Source organism: Phoenix dactylifera, unplaced genomic scaffold, assembly GCF_009389715.1.
Source record: "Phoenix dactylifera cultivar Barhee BC4 unplaced genomic scaffold, palm_55x_up_171113_PBpolish2nd_filt_p 000348F, whole genome shotgun sequence".
NCBI lineage: Eukaryota > Viridiplantae > Streptophyta > Magnoliopsida > Arecales > Arecaceae > Phoenix > Phoenix dactylifera.
In genome coordinates this window covers 280,685-287,101 of record NW_024067806.1, presented here as the reverse complement: position 1 = coordinate 287,101, position 6,417 = coordinate 280,685, and the positions used below count along the sequence as shown (strand labels likewise).

Below are 6,417 nucleotides of genomic sequence, written 5' to 3'. Positions count from 1 at the left end.
TGGCCATATGATATATTTGGGCCGTCTCTTGATGAAGTTCTTCCTCTTCCTCTTCCTCTTCCGAACTTGACTCCTCACTTTCACTCCATTCAGCCATGAAGTTCTTCTTTTTAAGTTTTCTTGCCATCCACTTTAATTCCGGGCAATCTATCTTATAATGCTCGGGCTTGTTACACTCATAACAAATAGGTGTTTTCTTTTCCTTTTCTTTGTCCTTACCCTTTTCTTTGCTTGAGCTACCTTTGAAGAAGGATTTCTTTTTATGAAATCTCTTCTTACCTCTCATAAATTTTCTAAATTTTTTTCCAAGCATAGCCATTCTTTCTTCATCAAATTCATCATCATCATCAGATTCTTCCGACTTAGTTTCTTATTTTGGAGTGGTAGACTTTAGGGCAATGGTCTTTCTTCTCTTGACCTCATCTTCTGAATTTTGCCTCATGGTCAACTCATGGGTCATGAGTGATCCTAGAAGTTCCTCCAATTGCAATGTATTGAGGTCCTTTGCTTCCTGAATTGCTGTTACCTTGGCCTCCCAAACTCTTGGTAGAGACCTGAGAATTTTTCGCACCAATTCAGAGTTAGTATAAGACTTTCCTAAACTCTTTAGCCCATTTATGATTTCAGTAAAACGAGTGAACATATCAGTTATGGATTCAGTGGATTCCATTTTAAACAATTCATACTTATGTACTAATATGTTTATTTTTGACTCCTTAACTTGATTAGTTCCTTCATGTGTGACCTCAAGTTTATTCCAAATTTCTTTTGCAGAGATGCATGTAGATATTCTATTGAATTCACTTACATCTAGTGAACAGTAAAGTACATTAATCGCTTTAGCATTTAATTGTGCTAATCTTCTATCACTTTCATTCCAATCCATTTCTGGTTTGGGTATGATAGTGCCCTCTATACTAATTGTGGGTGTGTGAGGTCCTCTAGTTATAATATACCACAATTCATAGTCTAGAGCTTGAATGAATATCCTCATCCTAGCTTTCCAGTATGTGTAATTTGTGCCATTAAATAAAGGAGGTCTATTTGTGGATTGCCCCTCACTCATAGAACATCCCACTTGGGTTGTCATGATCTTTGACTCTTGATTGTGAGATCAACAAGTACTATAGGAGCATCTTGCTCTGATACCACTTGTTGCCCAAGGTGACAAGCCAAGAGGGGGGGGTGAATTGGTTTCTCTTAATTTTTACTATCTTACTTATGTCAATTGATGAGTTAGTGAAATATAACAAAACACAATACAAACACACAAGAAGTATAGTGGTTCGGTGCTCTCCTAAGCACCTACGTCCACTCTCCAAGCGACCCCTTGAGAATTCACTATAATCCCGCGGATTACAATTGGATTATTTTCCGGGCTCACAATCCAAAAACCTTTATACTTTGGTTTTTCGGGATCAGCAAAAACCTATGTTGGTTTTACGGGCTCACCAACGAACCTATGTTGGTTTTTCGGGCTCACCAACGAATCTTTACAATTGGTTTTACGGATTCACTAATAAACCTACACCGTTGGTTTTGTGGGCTCACCAACAAACCTTTAAAAGGTGATTAATAAAAGAAGTAAGAAAGTTTAAGCTCCTAGATGAGCAAATATAACAATTATAATCTACAAAGAAGAGTTTAGAGAATAGTTATCGCTTGATGAGACTTCTCTCTTCTTTGTCAAGAATGCTTCACTCTTCAAGGGTGGATGGAGCTCTTAATGTCTCTTGAAATCTGCTCAACCACTTTCTTTTTACTCTTGAATGAAGCACTTGGATGAAGAAGATTAGGGCACTTGTCTTTCTTGTGTAATCTTTGATATTTTGCAAAAGGATGTTTTCTCTGATGAATAGTGCCACTTTAAATAGTTTCCTTCATTCATTGGACAAGCCCCAATGGTTAGAATTCAAAAACTAGCCGTTACTCACTGTTGGAAGGTCAAAAAGTACTTCTGCAGAACTAGCCGTTATGCTTCTGCCCGTGCTTGGGTCGACTCAACTTTTACTGGGGTCGACCCAACTTTTACTTGGGTCGACTCAACCTTTACTTGGGTCGACCCTCTCAGAACCACAGAACCTTGCATTTCAGCCTTCCTTCACTTGGGTCGACTCAACATCTTTTTGGGTCGACTCAAAGTTCAGTTGGGTCGACTCAACTTCCACTTGGGTCGATCCTCTCAGGGTTTCCAGAGAACCTATTTTTGAATGTCCTTGCCTTTGGGTCGACTCATGTTAACTTAGGGTCGACTCAAGTTTGGGTCGACTCAAGTTGCATTTGGGTCGACCCTCTCAGGGTTTCCAGAGAACTGTTTTCTTGAGGCTTGAGAGGCTTGAGATTTGGATCGACTCATTCTTTGCTTGGGTCGACCCAACTACTGTTCATCCGTGCCATTTTTACAGAAGTGTGCCAGATGCTTTCTTGATGTGCCGGGGTCGACCCAATCAACCTTGGGGTCGACTCAATCCACACTTTGCTGCAACTTAAGGTTAGATTCATCCATATAAACAATGAAATGCATCTTTATCTTATTATATACTAATGTACTGAGAGTAACAGACTTATAAATGATGTATCAAATTAACTTGTAATATACTCTTGATTAAGTAATATAACCTCTTTACTAGATTTATCGGAAAACTATGTATTGATGAGAGCACAAAAGTGCGATCTACATACCACTTAAATTAGTCTTATTGTTAACAGATGATGATAATTTCGTCGAGTTAATATTATACTTTTGTTTCGTATAGGTTATCGTAAATCAGAAATAAAATGCATATTTGATACAAATTTGGTTCAGGAAGATGCATAGCCCAAGCTGTGCGCACCCAATCTCGCCATGGCCTAGTCGAGCCCATCATCTCGCAAGCATCTCCGCGTGCAAGCCGCATCCCCTCATCCAGCTTTCACCCACCTCAACCGTTCACGAGTCCAAAGAACTGTGATCTTTCCCCCGAATTAGGATCTGTGATCTGATCTCCCGCACCCAATCTCCAGCTCCAGCTCCCGCGATCGCGATCCGTCCCGGCTGCCCGTGAAGCATCCCAAGCCGTCCGTGATCACTGCCCAGCCATCCGCCCACCTCCTCCGCCCGCGTCCGTCCGCCTCCCAGCAGCATCCGCGCGTCGTCCTCAACCGCGATCGGCTCCCATGCTTCCGGATCCGCGTCTCAGCCATCCCAACCGTCCACGATGCTCCGGAGTTCACAATCAGCCTCCATCCAGCCATCCATGGTGATTCTCCCGCATCAAATTCCTTGCAAATCTTCCGTTTCCGCGTCTGCCTCTTCCCCGTTTCAGAGCTTCCGCAATCAACGTCCGCGAGCAATCTTTCGAAGTCCCAGCATCCCGTGAAGCAATCAACGTCCGCGAGCATCTTCTGCACCCATCTACGCGTTGTCCGCACCCGTGATCAGCCCAGCTGTCCGCAAAGCACCCCTCCGTGTCCGCTCCGCATCCTCAGCATCCCACGCACGATCTTTGGCGTCTGTTAGCAGCTCCTCTCCATGCGCGATCAGGGGATCATCGCTGGTTTATGGGTTCTAGGGATCTATATGAAGAGGGTCTTCTCGGCTGAGGGGGATCATCGGGGATTCTAAAAGAGAAGAAGAGAGGAGCCGGGCAGCTGGAGTGGAAAGAAAAAGAAAAAAAAGAAGTAGAGAGAAACAAGGGATGCCCTGTTTCTGTTATTAAAAAAAAAAGAGTGAGAAAGAGAGAGGAAGATGATGAGCTAAAGTCCTTGGTGATGGGTGAGGGGAGATCATTTGGTGTATCAAGTTCATGATGTAAATTCTAATCCTTTGCTTTAAATAATTTATCTTTTGATTATGTCATGATTCTTATATGTTGAAAATTCTTTTATGATTTATGCTTATTGATACATGTCTTCCTCGATTATTTGATTCATCGTTGACGTTATAAGGCACGTTGAATGCTTAAAAAAAGAATTCATGTTATCAAGAACATACTCCATAATTAAATTTTATCTGCTTATAATTCTTAAAGAAAATAAAAGAATCATAGAATTTATTGCATGAATTTGATATTATCGAAGGAGATTCTGGATCCCTACACCATCTTAATCTATCCTAACTTCGATTCTCTATTGACTAATTTATTTTCTATTTGCAAAATATCATCTTAATCCACAAGTTTATTGAATCAATTAATTTGAAATTAAGCTAATAATCCATAGATCGTTTCCTGAGGAATCGACCTCGGACTTCCGAGTTATACTACTTGTGCGATTCTCCTGCACTTGGGAGAACAATTTTTTCGAAAGCATCAAGTTTTTGGCGCCGTTGCCGGGGAACGGCTGAGTTATTAGTATAATTTTAGATTTAATTTTTACCTTAGTATTTAGTATTTTTCTTTTGAAAAAAAAAAATTAAATCTTTACTACTATTTTTAATTCCCTGCACAGTTTGCATCAAATTATGATATCATAGACATTAGCCGTCTGATTGGACTCAAATTTGGTCAGTGGGTGCAAGACAAATGTTTCAATAATCTGAACGGTCTGATTGACATTCTGAGACTTCTAAGACCATTAGATTAATATGAAACCTTGCTGCTTTCTGTTTTAAATTTTCTGCATTTAATTTTTTTTAGAATCAGAATTTTATTGTTATCATATCTCATTAACCCTTGTTGCTAATTGAAAATTTAAGAAAAAAAAACTTTAAGAAAAGATCAAGGGTGATTATTAAAAAGAAAAAGAGAGAAAAAAATCTAAAATTTCAAATTTCAAATTTCAAATTTCAGAATTCAAATTTCAAACTTCAACTCATAAAATTTTTTTAAAAAAAATAAATAATTTGCTTGATCACCTATTCAATGAAATTTAATGTCATGTCATAAAACATTAAAAAAAAATCTCTTGATTGTTGCATATAGTATAAGGCATCAGCATAAAATATTCTAAGGGCTGAACCCATTTAAAAAGATAAGGTCGGAATTTCATCACTCGTCCTTAGCCCAAAAAATCACCCCAGTGCATAAATATCCTAAGCTTAACTAAAATCAAATAGACGTTGGCCCCTGAGGACATTCGAGCTCAATAGGACGAAGACCACCGAAAGTTGCACCAATTTCGCTCTGTGCCTTAGTTGATGTCTAGGCAAGCTTTATCCCTATAAGGGAGACAGTTCATCTGTTCGAGGCAAGTGGGTTTTAAGTGGGACCTTTGCGAACGCATCGTGACCCCTCCACTTACCTGGGAGCTTACCTGGTCAACTCGGTTCATTAGACCGGATTGGAGGCTTAGGTGCCCTCTTCAAACCAGTTAGGAGCTATCTAGAAATTTAAGAAAAATATTAGAAATTGAGGTGTAATGTTTTATTGCATGTTTGATTGTGAATAGATTTTTGTTTTAGGGTATCGTTTTAGGGTATCTTTAGTTGGTACTTATATATATATATATATATATATATATATATATATATATATATAAAAAGAAAAGAGAAAATTATTTTGCATGCTAAAGTGGAATAGGGACGACACTGGTCGATTAAGTCGTACAACTTTAGATCATCCCATAGGACATACCCCTGAAATTCCTTCGCAATATCTCACACCTTGTGAGATGGCTGATTTAAATGAAGATGCGGGGAGTCACCACGATCGAGAACGTGAACCCCATGTTATGACCCTAAGACAATACCTACAACCGGCTAGGACTAGTCAGCCTTCATGCATAATTTTTCCTGATAATGTAGGACATTTTGACATCAAACCCGGGGTAATTCAATTGCTACCCAAGTTCCACGGGTTAGAGTCCGAGAGTCCGTATCTTCATTTAAAGAATTTTGAAGAATTGAGCATTACATGTAGAGTGCCGAACGTCACCGAGGATGTCCTCAAGCTGACATTGTTCCCTTTCTCTCTAAAGGATGAGGCCAAAACATGGCTAAACTCTTTGCGACCTAGATCAATAAGAACTTGGCAAGATATGCAGAGAGAATTTTTAAAGAAGTTCTTCCCCACATAAAGGACCAACTTTTTGAAAAGACATATCTACAATTTCCAACAAAAAGATAATGAAACATTTTATGAATGTTGGGAAAGATTTAAAGACCTTCTTCTCTCATGCCCTCATCACGGATTCGAAACTTGGAGAACTATTAGCTTCTTTTATGAAGGTCTATCTCCACAGTTGAAACAGTTTGTAGAGACCATGTGTAATGGTAGATTCTTAGAAAAACAACCTGATGAGGCGTGGGAGTATTTGGATTCCCTTGCGGAGACTGCCCAACTTTGGGATAACGGGGATAGAAACAACAAGTCTTTGACTAAGCCTACTAGCCCTGTACAGGGAGGCCTTTACAACCTCAGAACTGAGGATGATCTTCATGCTAAAATGGCAGCCCTCACTAGGAAGGTAGAAGAAATTGAGCTTAGGAAGGTTGAGCCT

At 39.5% G+C, this 6,417-nt stretch overlaps 1 non-coding gene across 1 annotated transcript; it reads right to left on the bottom strand.

Annotated features, from left to right (window-relative positions):
• Window positions 1-6,001: 6,001 nt before the first annotated feature.
• LOC120105718 lies at window positions 6,002-6,110 on the bottom strand. The gene has a single exon (XR_005508035.1). It is a non-coding gene; the product is annotated as a small nucleolar RNA R71 (small nucleolar RNA).
• Between the last annotated feature and the right edge of the window lie 307 nt (window positions 6,111-6,417).